At 41.6% G+C, this 13,675-nt stretch overlaps 1 protein-coding gene across 2 annotated transcripts in view; it reads right to left on the bottom strand.

Annotated features, from left to right (window-relative positions):
* Positions 1 to 10,796, bottom strand: part of TFDP2 (transcription factor Dp-2) — a 230,826-nt gene extending 220,030 nt beyond the window's left edge. Inside the window, exon 1 of one of the 2 annotated variants that reach the window (XM_023739335.1) lies at positions 10,774 to 10,796. The gene's annotated coding sequence lies outside the window, so the exon portion shown is untranslated. The remainder of the gene's footprint in view (positions 1 to 10,773) is intronic. The other variant, XM_023739334.1, reaches the window with a different exon arrangement.
* Positions 10,797 to 13,675: the final 2,879 nt, after the last annotated feature.

Raw genomic sequence — 13,675 nt, 5'->3', positions numbered from 1 at the left:
GTTGTTTCTGCTGAATAATCTGAGCTTAGTCTTATTGTTTCTCCTCTGTATGTGACTTTTTGTTTTTCTCGAGCTGCTTTCAGGATTCTTTGTCTTTGGTTTTATTGAGTATGATTATGATATGCCTTGGTGATTTTCTTCTGGGGTCTATCCTATAGAGGGTTCGCTGAGCTTCTTGGATGGTCAGCTTTTCATCTTTTGAGATACTGGGGACATTTTCTGTCAGCAATTCTTCAATGATCCTCTCTGTGTTTTCTGTTTTCTCTGCCTGTTCTGGAACTCCGATCACTCACAATTTTTGCTTTTGATTGTATCCCACATAATTCTCAGGGTTTCTTCATTTTTCTTCGTTCTTTTTTTTTTATTTTTCCTCAAACAGAGTTGTAGCCAAGTGTTTGTCTTCAATTTCACTGATCCTGTCTTCCATCGTTTCAAACCTGCTCCTCAGCCCGTCTGCAACACTGTCCACTTCTGAGATCTTGTTGTTTATCTTTTGGATTTCTAATTGTTGTTTTTATATGATATCTAGTTGTGAATTTATTTTAGCATTTTGTACCTGTATTATTTTCTTGAATTCTTCCATTTTTTGTCTGTGTTTTCCATGAATTTGTCTATTTTTTCCTCATTTTTGTCTGTTTTTTGCTTAAACTCTTGGATAATTCTGAATATTAGAGATTTGAATTCCGTATCAGTTAGGTCTAGTGTCTTTTTTTCTACTGGAAGGTCATCTGGTGTTTTATTTTGGATGCCTACTGGAACCATCCTGTCCTGTTTTTGTAAAAGTTTTGATATTGTCTGTTGTCTTCGGGACATTCAGTGGTTATTTTTCTCATTTATTAATTGTAGATTTGTTTGTTTCATCTTGCTTTTTTGCTTTATTTGGTTATGTCTGAGCAGGTGGGCTGTGCATTCTTTGTTGTCTGCTCGTCTGTGGGCATGATACTTTTCACCTCCTTCTCCAATGGGCAGGGTCACTCAGGTATGGTACAGCAGGGCAGGTCCAGCTGAAGGGGAGCTGTTGGGAATGGGTTGTTTGCGGTACATACCAGGCTGACAGTGTGGACCGGGAGTCAGTGCAGGGCAGGTTCAGTAGGCCATGCCTGTTGCTGCTTGGGAGTGTGATGTTCAGTGCACGGTGCAGGTAGGCAGGGAGGAGGGGGTAGATTGTGATGTATGGAGCTAAGATGGGTATGGGAAAGATGAGAGAGACGAGAGAGGAACAGGAGCCAAAAACATACACACAAACAAAAAAGAGTGCTAAGGCAGCTTGCTATTGGAGTAGAAAGATGACAGACTGAGAAATGAGGAATAACAAAAATGAAAAAAAAAAAAGAAAAAAGGTAAAAGAAAAAAATGAATAAGTCAAGAAACTGGAAATGAAGAAAGACAAAAAGGGAGTACGAGAGAGAAGAAAACAAAACAAACAAAAAAAACCCAAAACAAACAAACAATGAAAAAGAAATGCCCCCAGGGATGTCCCTGTGCATCTGTGCAGAGTAAGGGCATAGCTTCCAAGCTGCATGGTACTGCCTGGCTAGAAGGGCCTCCCAAGCTGAGAAAAGAAAAACAAACAAACAAATCAAAACAGAACAAATCAGAGCAAACAAACAAACAAAAAAGCCCTGGGAGTCCCACCTGCGTGGTGGCATGAGCCCAGAAGCAATTTCACAGCAAGTGGTGTTTTGCAGCCTTTAGCAAGAAACAAAGATGGCATACGGAGCCAGGTATTTGAGAGAAAGGAGGGGGAGGTGGTGAGAGGTAAGGAAAAAATCTAAAGAAGTGGAAAAAAGCAACACCAGCAGCCAACAAAAGGCACTCAGGGAGCCGGCCAGTGCGGGCAGGTGGAATCCAAGCAACACTGGGGTGAAGCTGGTGCTTCCCAGCCAAAAGACTGTGGCTGCAGGAAGCAGAGGAGGCTAAGTGGGCGTGAAGAAGGGTGGCAGGTGGGAAAGCCTATATCGCTGGTTGCCGGTTGTTCTGTCTCCTGCTGGAAGCCCCGTGAAGCTGCTTTCTTGTACCCCCTGTTCACTGACCTCCGATAGGAGTCCAAGATGGTGGGTCCGTGCTGCAGTAGCTGATAGGGGACTTCTGCATGTATCTCTCCTTGCTCTCTGTTCTTGGTCAGTTTCTTATTCCATTTGGTGCTTGGCTGAGTTCTTTATCTCTTCACTTGATGCTTAGGATTTCAGGATTGACATGTGACTCTGTTTGACTTAGTTCTGATCTTTGCTGCGGAGGGACAGCGTGGTGCTTCTCACTATAGTGCCATGTTGCCCGGAAGTCCTCAGATTGTAATATTTCTATTTCTATCTTTTTGAGGAAGCACCATTCCATAGTGGTTGTACCATTTTACAATCCCACCAGCAGTGGATAAGGGTTCTGCAGTGCAGTGAATTATTTTGTATGGCTCTTCTAGCAATGCATGGTCTTGTGACTTCTACAAAATGACTGGGTGAGAGTATGCAAATAAAGTGTTTGTGGCCCATCAACGGGATTAGACAGCCTGCTAATAATGCAAATAAGGTGCATAAAACCCCTACAGGTGGGACCATGTAGATAAGGTGTATAGAGCCCTAATGAAGTGGTTGGTTAGTTTTGGCATCCTGCTAGGCCTAAAGGGAGCCAATCCCAGAAGCGGGGGTGGGGGGACCTCACCACCACCAGAAGGAAAGGATGGAGTAGAATGCGTCCTTTGGACCCAGGGTCCATGTGCTGAGAAACTCCTAGACCCGGAGACAAACAGAGAGAGAGAGAGCTGTAACACCAGAGACAGCACAAGACAGTAAGAAGCAGTGGCAGAGAAACGGTGGCAGCAGAACCAGGAGACTGGCACGAGATGGCACAGTGGGCTTTCCAGCCCACAGAGCAAGGTGGCTACAGTGGGCGTGCTGACCCACAGAATAAGAGAGCTAAGTGCCTTTGGGCAGGAGGCTTCCTGGTGGAGCAGGGTGCCTCTGGACGCTTGTTAGCAGAGCTAAGCTTACGAACTCACTGAGCGAGAGAGCTGAGTACCTTCAGACTGAGGCTTACTAGCAGAGTGGGGTGCCTCCAGGTACTTATTGCGGAGCTAAAGAGTTTTGTAACACTTGCCTGAGCAGGGCAGAGGCCAGGCCAAGAGACTGAGGGGCTGAAGGAGAGACAAGCCTGTGGGCACAGCTGAAAAGCTGTCCTGACCAAAGAACTGTATCCTGAGTCATTCCTGATCCTGAATTGTAACCTGTTACTTCCCTAACAAACCCCATAATCGTGACTATTGTCTGTGAGTTCTGTGTGGTCACTGCAACGAATTATCAAACCTAGCAGAGAAGTAGACAGTGTCGTGGGAGGGATGGCTGCTGTCAGAACTGGAAAAAAGATTGGAGAGAGGAGGTATTTCTGACCTCCGCCTTATAGGAATCTGCCTTGGGCTGATGCTGATGCTGATTCTCTCTCCTTCCCCTTGTGAAATCAGACAAGGAGGTCCAACATTGCCACACCATTTTTATAGGTTCCAGTCCCCCCACAATTTCACCAGCATTTGTTTTTTTGGATCAGTGCCATTTTTGCAGGGGTGAGATAGTACATCATTGTAATTTTGATTTGCATCTCTCTAATGGCTAATGATTGCTGATGGCTAATAATGGCTACTTGAATGTCCTCTTTAGTGAAGTGTCTGTTCATACCCTTTGCCCATTTTTCAATTGGAATGTTTGTCTTTTTGTTGTTAAGTTGTCAAAGTTTTCTACATATTTTAGAAATTAGACCTTTATCAGATATGTTGTTTCTAAAGATTTTTTCCCAGGGTGTAGGTTCTCTTTTCACTCTTTTTAAAAGTCCTTTGATGAGCTTACGGATTTAATTTTTAGAAGGTTCCAGATATCTAATTTGTCTTCTGTTGCTCATGTAACTGTAGTTGTGTTTGGTAATCTATTTCTGAAAAAAATTAGGTCTCCTAGGAGAAACACGCATTTTAAAAAGAAAGATGGCTCTGGATGCAATGTTTAAGGACTGCAGACAGAAAAGACTAGAATAGGAAGCTATTATTATAGTCCAGAAAAGAAAGAATGGTGGCCTAGACATGGTAACAACAGTAGGGATGGAGAAAAATGGATGTGGATGACTTTTTGTTTTAGGCATTTCTATTAGGAAAAATTATCTTCAGACTGGATGAGGCTAAGTGCGCATTCCACCATCATCTGTCAATTTGTTGTACTGAGGTGGCTTGATGTTGCTATGATGCTGAAAGCTATGCCACCAGTATTTCAAATACCAGCAGGGTCACACATGGTAGGCAGGTTTCAGCAGAGCTTCTAGATTAAGACAGACTAGAAAGAAAGGTCTGGGGATCTACTTCCAAAAATTTGCCAATAAAAACAGAATATGGTCCAACATCGTGCTGAAAGATGAGCGCCTTAGGTTGGAAGGCACTCAAAATACACAATGGCTGCAACAATGGATCAATGATCCTGAAGATGATGCAGGACAGGGCAACATTGTATACTGTTATACATGGGGTCACCATGAGTCTGAGCCTACTTGACCAACAAAAACAAGTACTGGCATTCTTCACAAAATAAGCATTTAATAAATTTAAGCAATGAATTAATGGAAACCAAAGCCCAACATGGATGAGAAGATTGAAGAGAGTTCCTAACTGTTATAAGTAAACATTCAACAAGGTACTCTGCTCCAGATGCAATTTCCACACAGCTGCTGGCAATTATTGAGAAACTAGGACGAACAGGAGAGGTGCCAGAAGACTAAAGACTGGAAAATGTAGTATCTCTGTTCAAAAAGGAGAAGGGGCATCCTGCCAACTACTGATTACTGAAGTAAAATGCAATTCTAGACAAGATTCTAGAATCACCACTGAGTGTGGTTTGTGAATGCTTAGAAAAAGTAGTAATCAACACACACCACTGAAAACCAGTATAGTTTCATTAAGTAATGACAGATTAACACGATTTTCCTGACAATTCTTAAATGGTTAGGGTAAAAAAAAAAAAATGAGGCATACAAGATTATCTGGATTTTAAGTGAGACCATTTTAAAAGTTCCTCATAGACTCCTTGTAAAAACTGGGAGAAATGTGAGGAGGACAATGATAAATTAGGTGGATTTCTAATTGACTACACAACTTGAAGCAAAGAATTAATGTTTTTTTAATCATCTTAGTGGTCTGAGCTCTGCTCTTGGAGCTGACTAGTCAACATTTTTATAAAAGATTTATATGAGAGCAACGTCAGCATTATCAAACTTACAGTGTATCAAATTTATGGGTTTGATAAACCTATTTATTGTATGACAAAATCAGAATTCTAATTTTTTTATTTTATTGTGGTAAAAAATATACAGAAAACATGCTCTCTCAACAATTTCTACATGTACAATTCTGTAACATTGATTGTATTCTTCAAGTTGTGCAACCATTCTCACTATCCTTTACTAAATCATTCTACCACTATTAATAAACTCACTATCCCCTAAGGAAAAACTCCACCTTTCCCTCTCCCTCACACCCATGGTAACCACTAATAATCTTTGGTTTCTATATATTTGCTTATTTCATATAAGTGAGCTCATACAATAGTTGTCCTTTGCAACCGACTTATTTTGCTCCACAAAAATCAGAATTTTAAAAAATGGCAACAGATTGGTACCAGTCTTACAGGATGAAATATAATACTGATAAATGTAAACCAAACCCGTTGCCGTCAAGTTGGTTTTGACTCATGGTAAGCCAATGTGTAGTACTGCTCCATAGAGTTTTCTTGGCTATAATCTTTATGGAAACAGATTTCTAGGTCTTTAGTACCCTGGTGCCACTGGGTGGATCCGAACAGCCAACCTTTAGGCTAGTAGTCTAGCACAAACAGTTTGTACCACTCAGGGACCCTGATAAATATAGAGTCTTACCAAAAAAATATCCTCTTCAAAAATTAGGAGAGCATAACTTAACAGCAGCATGGACAAAACAATGCAAGAATTTTAGTTGATCACAAAATAAATAATAATGTTGTTACGTGCCGTCGAGCTGACTCCGACTCATAGGTAACATTTATACAGCACTTGACTGCCAGGGACCATTCTAATTGCTTTACACACACACAGTCATTTAATCCTTACAACAACCCTATGAGATAGGTACTATTATTAACCCCATTTTACAGACGAGCAAACTGAGCCCCAGTGTGTTTAAATAATCTACCCAAGGTCAGCCAGCTAATAAACTGTAGAGCCAGGATTTAAACCCAGGCAGTCTAGTTCCAGAGTCCGTCCTCTTAACCACTAAACTATTATGAATTAACAGTGTGGTGTGGTTGCCAAAAAGCACTCTTAATCTTAAAATACATGCTTTAAAAGCAGAGAGGTAACTTATAGTCTCCTATATTGGTTAATATCTAATTGTGAGTACCACACTTTTAAGAAGAATGTAGATGAACTAAAACAAATCCACAAGTATAAGCAATCAGTCCTGTGAGGAGGCTCAAATAAAAAATAATCTTTAGAAGAGGTTAAATACAGAGAATATTTTGTCTATAGAAGAAAGGAATCAGTAGAATATAATAATAATCTTCAAATATTTGAAAACCCACAATACAGAAAAGACAGAACTAGAGCTAACAAGGATATAAGTTCCAGTTTGTTAAAAGAGATGATTTTATAAAAATTAGAGTTGCTCAAATATCTTTGCCTCACAAGGTCATGTATCTCACCACTAACTTCATTTCAAGTAGGGCCTAGAAGACATTTAGCAGGCATGCTGTGGGGCAGTATTTCTTAATCTTTCAGGGCATGCAAGTATCTCCAAAAATTCAATGAAACTATGAAGGCTCTCTCCAGAAAAACATACAAATGCTGTAACTTTGGATAAAATTTCTGAGGCTTCACAAACTTACTTAAATGCATCCATGCCCTAGCCCTAGAGAATCATGTATTCCAGATTAAAAGGGAAAGAATTCCAATATGAAGAGAGGGTATTTACTAATCTTTTAATTCATTGTAACTTAAAATTCTGTGATCTAACAAACTCTCAATGCTATGCCTTCTAGTTCCTTCTGAGATCCATGCTGACACATGTCTCAGCAAGAGTCTAAAAGATGAAGACAAGGTCAGAAAAAAAGTAAACCTGCCAAGTGACAACGTAGATTATCTGACAATGAATAAATTCATGAATAATGTGGCTTTATTATTTACTTTTTAAAAGAAATGTATCTAAGTTTAAAGATAAAATACACTAATGTACTATTCAATATCTAATATTTAATGCCCATATTTGAAATTTTCGCCTCTGCTATTAAAACTTTATCTTAAACTCTTCCTTTCCATCCTTTGTTCTCTGTTAATTGTTAACACTGATAGACCTTTGCCATAATTTTATTTAATATTTCTTAGTAATTTTCCCCACTATGCGTTAAAAACTTTCACATATGTAAGAGCTTTAAAACTGGTGAAGTGCTATGTAAATATAAACAACTCATGCATTATTTGCAAGACATAAGTTAAATTATCAACAGCAAGAAAACGAAGCCATGGGTTGGGAGATGACTTTCTAGATACAATACCAAGAGCACGATCCATGAAAGAAAAATTGGTAAGTTGGATGTAATTAAAGTTAAGAACTTCTGCTCTGCAAAAGACTAGCCACAGAATGGGAGAAAATATTTGTAAAACACATATTTGATAAATAAAGGACATATCAAAAACGCACAAAGAACTCCTGAAAGTCCACAATATGAAAACAAAAAAACAATTAACAATTGGACAAAAGATCTGAACTCCTATCTCACCAAAGAAAATATACAAATGGTAAGTAAGCATATGAAAAGAGAATCAACATCATATGTCATTAAGGAATTGCAAATTAAAACAATAAGACTATACAACTACTAGAATGGCTAAACTTCAAAATACAGACAACATCAAATGCTGGTGAGGATGTGGAGCAACAGGAACTCTCATTCACTGCTGGTGGGAACGCAAAATGGTACAGCCACTTTAGAAGACAGCTGACAGTTTCTTAGAAAGCTAAACATAGTCTTACCATATGATCCAGCAATCACACTCCTAAGTATTTACTCAAGATGAAAACTTATGCCCACATAAAAACCTGCACGCAAACATTTTTAGCAGCTTTATTCATAAACGCTAAAAATTGGAAGCAACCAAGATGATCTTCAATTAAGTCAATGGATGAACAAACTGTGGTACATCCATACAATGGAGTATTATTCAACCATAAAAATATGTACATTATCAAACTATGAAAAGGCGTGGAGGAAACCTAAATGCACATGGCTAAGTGAAAGATGCCAGTCTGAACAGGCTACATGCTATGATTCCGACTATATGACATTGTGGAAGAGGCAAAACTATAGAGACAATAAAAAGACTACTGGTGGTCATGAGTTAGGGGGCTTGGGGGAGTGGAGAAGGGGAGGATGAATAGATGGAACACAGGATCTTTAGGGCAGTGAAACTATTGTGTGGATATGTGACATTATGCATTTGTCCAAACCCACAGAACACAAAAAGTGAACCCTAATACAAACTATGCACTTTAGTTAATAATAATGTATTAATATTGGTTCATCATTTGTAACAAATATACCTCACTGATACAAAATGCCAACTGTCAATAAGACCGGAAACTAGGGGAAAGGGTAAGGGAGGTTAGGGGGCATGTGGAACCCTCTGTACTTTTCTGCTCAATTTTTCTGTAAACCTAAAACTACTGCTCAAAATAATAAAGCCTTTTAAAAGATTTTTTTAATTTAAAAAAAAAGCAGTTGATTATGTTAAAAAAGCTAATGTATACTCACATTCTAATTCTTAATTATAAAAATCAATTTTTAAATCCTTTAGGGTATATTTTAGTGTGTAATTTTCATCTACAAGTATATGCTTTCCACGTTAAGGATGAGCTGATCTATATAGCCAACATTGAGCTGTACTGCAGAGCACCTGGTTCAGAAAGTTAACAATCTGGGCTGCAAGGGAAAAACTTGAAGGTACCAGTTGGACTACACTCACAAGTGTTGGGAGGGGGTTACATGATCACCAAATGGTAAGATGAAGTATTCCACACTAGAAAAATTCAGTGTTGTTTCTTAAACTACTAAAGAGGACTACAGAGTAAGAGTTTAAAAAGTCTTGAGACTTTATTGACAAAATATAATTACCACACTGTTGAAATGGCAACTGCACTGCCAGGAAAGTGCTACAGACACCACGTCTGCCATTAGACGACAGTGCAGCTCCAGGCACAAGATGTTCTAACAAATAACAAACGCAGCCAGAGCCAGGACACAAGTGTGATAGAATCTGGGGTCTAGGCATTTGATTTTTCTCCTGGTGCTATTTGAGATGGACACTACCATTAAAGATTTATTATGGTAATATGATAGTGATAAAACGTTAGCTAACCAATGAAATGGAAAAGCAAGCTGCATTATCAGATCGACGAAGTTTTATATTCAGTCTTGAAAAAAGACAAGGTCATAATTATGCTGTAGAGAGGACAGACAGGTAAGTAACTTCAACTGTATTTATTAGCTGAAGATGACTTCAAGCAATTATAAGAAAACAAGTGGCCCAGAAAAAAATTAGGCTGTAGAGATCAAATGAAAAAACACAAAACTAAACTTGGGGGGAGAAAATGAGCTACTGACTTAGAAAAAGAACAAGTGGGACAGGGAGTCTGAGTCCTCTGGGATAGAATTAGGAAAAGAGAAAAGTATTCAAGGACGTAAAGGGAGTTTCAGGAGTGACTATGGAAAGGAATGAGCCCATTAACTGTTTCAATAGAAAAAGGGGTCCCTTTCTGAACCAGCATTCAGTGTACTATGAATAATAAAAAATAATGCCGAACTTACACAAGTCACTCAAATATGAGTCGAGCTTTGCTCCAAGTGCGTTATATACGTTAATTCATTTACTCCTCCAGACACCCCAAGCAGGTAGGTCCTATTATTTCACAGACGAAGAAACTGAGACCGTACAGTCACAGGTGACTCAGGAGGGACTCGAACCCAGTTATGATGGCTCCAGAGGCTGAGCGCCCATCCACTTCGCGATACTGCCTCTCAGGGAGATCCTATGAAAACCTTTATACATTTTTATGGAGGGGACTCTACTTTCCGAAACTTCTCAGTTGACTCTGGGCCCAGAAAAGGTGATTCTCTACTTTAGAAAAAAGTTCTCTAATGAGGAACATGAGATTCTTTGGAACTCTGAAAAGCATCTGGTCTCAGCCAGATGGAGGAGTGTGGACCATGCAAAGAATGGAAAAATCAGAAAACCACTTAGCAGTCATTCTTCTCCTCTGAGGGAGCCTGCTGGCGCATTGGTTCAACCCACCAGCGGCTCCGCGGGAGAAAAGACCTGGCGATTTGCGAGCGTAAAGATTTATGTCTGGGAAACCATCTGGGCAGTTCTCCTCTGTCCTACGGGGTCGCTAAGAGTCGGAATCGAGTCGACGGCACCCAACAACAACTTCTCAGAAGACCGATAATGTAGAAAGCTGCCCTTCTCCTCTTGCACGAAGAGGGACTTAGGGGGCGCGGCCTCTCCCCAGTAAGCTGTGTGGGCGCAGGGGACGCCTGTCTCCGGGTCCCGACCCTGCCCTCACCCTAGACAGTCCCGGTGACCCCCCAGGCCCGGCAGAACGCGTGGGAACAAGCAGACGGAGGGTGGGTGGCAGGGGCGAGAGGCGCAGGGAGCTGAACTGCCGCGGAGCGCGCCGGACGGGCCCAGGCCCCTCGGAACGCGGGCCCGCACATCGCCGGACCTTACCGCCGCTCGGCTGCAGAGGGCGAGGCGGCCCGCGGGCTGTCAGGTCGAGGCTGGGGAGTGTCTTCGCGCCGCCGCTCCTCTGGCGCCCGCGCTAGGTGGCGGCCCGGCCCCGGAGGACTCACACCCGGGGCGGCGGGACAGCCGTGGCCGGCCGGGTGGAGTCACTGGAGTTCGAGTCCCCAGAACGCCGAGAGTGCGCGCGCCCCCGAGCCGGACCAAAGAGGAAGGGTCAGGGCGCTCCCGATGCGGGCTGCAGCGGCAGCAGCAGCCAAGACTCCTGGCGGCTTCGTCAGCCCTCACCCGGCCAGCCACTGCCCCTCTTCCCCCGCGCGATCTTTGGCGGCGGAGCAGGACGGTGCACGCCGATTGGTCCGCGGCATGCGTGACGTAAGGCGCCGCTCCCCACGGATTGGCAGGTACTGCAGTGCGTGCAGGAGTAAACAAACCCCGCCCTCAGGCTGCCCATTGAGAGTAGGGGGCCGCAAGGCGAAGGGGAGGGGCCTCGCGCGCTCTGCCCACGCCCCCGCGATCTCCTGGGAATTCCTAAGAAACTCCGGCAGATATCTCGCAGCCCTGATCCCCAGCTGCCGGCCGGAAAGGTTGCAGGCCTGGGGCCTAAAATTTAGGGACACGCCCTCCCTTCGGGGGCGAGGGTGGGAATATTGGTTTTCCCATCTGCCCCAATCTCTCCAGACCCATCTCTCATGGGAAGAAGGGAACTGAGGCCATTACATATCCGTCCCCAGCCTTTGATGGAGTCACCATGGAGGAGCAGCGAGGAGGGGGAGGGGAGCGAATGTCAGTGAGACCACGTGTGGCGCCACGTGTGGAGCCCCCTGAAATTTTGCGACAGGAAAATAGAGACCACCTCCATGAGATCTGATATAATGCAATCACCTCCATGATGAGATCTGTTATGGGCAGCCAATCAGTTGAAAGGGAGTTTCCTTAGGAGTGTGGCCTTCATCCAATATAGGTGGACTTTCTGGCAAAGGTCATTGGCTTTTGCTCGCTCTGGATCCTGCGGCTGGTTCCTGATCATCTGACCTCCTGTTCTTGGGACTTGAGCTAGCAGCTTACCTTCTGATCCTGGAGCTTCTTAAATACATGGGCAAAAAAGATCCAACCCAGGCCAGGTAATCATGTCACATGAAAGCTGAAGAGGAATTCTCGTCATATACCCCAAAATATCTGCCCATTTCATTCATATTAAAACATTTCGTCCATTAATTTCTGTGCCTAAGTGGAAAAATCCTGAGTCATGCTGTGGATGTTCAGAGATCAGTGAGCTGGGAGCTTCCCGTCTAATTAAGACAAGCGTGAAGGCACATCGTTAAAACAATAATTAGATCTTTTTGCTTCCACACCTTTCATTTCACTCAATCTGTATTTATAGATCGCCTTCTATATGCCAAACACTATTCTTGATGCCGGGGACACATCAGTGAACAAAACACATGAAAATTCCAGCCTTCATGGAGCTTACATTCTAATGGGGTGGAAAAGACACTATACAAAAGAAATAAGCAAAATATAAAGTATGTTACATGCTGTTAAGTACTATGGGGAACAAAATTAACCAGAGAAGGCATTCAAAGAGTGGCTTCTGTCTTAAATAGGGACATCACGGCAGGAGGCACTAAGGAGATGCTATTTAAGTAAATATCTAAAGGAGGTGATGGAGGCAAGAAAGAACCTTTGGATCTTTCTCTAGGGTGGAAAGTAGAGGGATAATTTCTGCATGATTGTACCTCGATAAAGGCTTCAGAGTCAGTATTCTCCTGACTGGTTCAAAAATGCAAAAACCCCAGTGGAGTGGTTATTTTACATTTTCTAGTAAGAAATCAATAAAAATTTATTTTGTTTCGACAAGAAATTTTATTAAAGTCATATTCAGTTTCATCCAACAAATACTTATCAAACACCATAGGCACTGAAGACACAAAAATTAACAAGACAGACAAAATCTCTACCCTCAAACTCAGTCTAGCAGGGGAGACCGACTGTAAACCACCTCAGAACAATGTGTACCTCCTTACCTATAAACAATAATCAGCACTACATTTTGGAGTAAGGGTATGGCTCTCTGAGATTATCTAACTTCTTTCTAGGTTTCTAAGGTAAGAGACTTTTAAGTGACAATCAAATTAAGTTGAACCATATGAAGTTGCTGATATTCGGCAATTTTCACATGACTCAACTCATTGTCTTCCAGAGTTAATATGAGGATTTTGCTTATGTGATGCATATAGTAAGTGTTCAATAAATGATGGCAATTGTTATGATCATTCAATAATGTTGCTTTTGAAAAATCTATTTAAAAAGTGGATGTTTCATGACACCTTGCAACACTACAAAACAGAATGGGCAGTGAAAGTTTCAAATTTTCCATATACTGGTTTGATCTAGCTGTGAATTTCCATGACCTAATCAGGGTATCCTGTGAAAGACAGTAAATGCTAGTTTCACAGCAGGCCAAGAAATTCAGAATAAGGAACAGCTTGGTTTTGAAGCCAAAACTGAAAATTATCCAGAACAGAACAAATTGTCAAGTTGCTACGGAGGAAATTCATGTAAATCAATTTTGCATTCCCACTCGAAGTTCCAATTTAGTAATTTGCACATGAGCAGCTTTCTCTCTTCCTTCTGATTTCCCCATTAGGGGATCTTATTTCCTTTGAAAAGGGAAATAAAACTTCCACCTTTCCAATTCCAGAGAGAAGACATCTAAAAGTGATGGAACCTACTTTATTAACTCAACAAACTCTTATTAATCACTTATTGTATACCAAGAAGTGTGAGGCAGTGGAGATATAACATAAATGTCCAAAGATCTCTGTTAATGAGATATTCTTTGTGTTTGGAACAATACCCCATTTGATGGTTAAGGTTGTGTGTCAAC

This window comes from Trichechus manatus, unplaced genomic scaffold, assembly GCF_000243295.1.
Source record: "Trichechus manatus latirostris isolate Lorelei unplaced genomic scaffold, TriManLat1.0 scaffold00132, whole genome shotgun sequence".
Taxonomy (NCBI): domain Eukaryota; kingdom Metazoa; phylum Chordata; class Mammalia; order Sirenia; family Trichechidae; genus Trichechus; species Trichechus manatus.
Note: the sequence above shows the minus strand (reverse complement) of the source record. Positions and strands in the feature narration are given on the sequence as shown.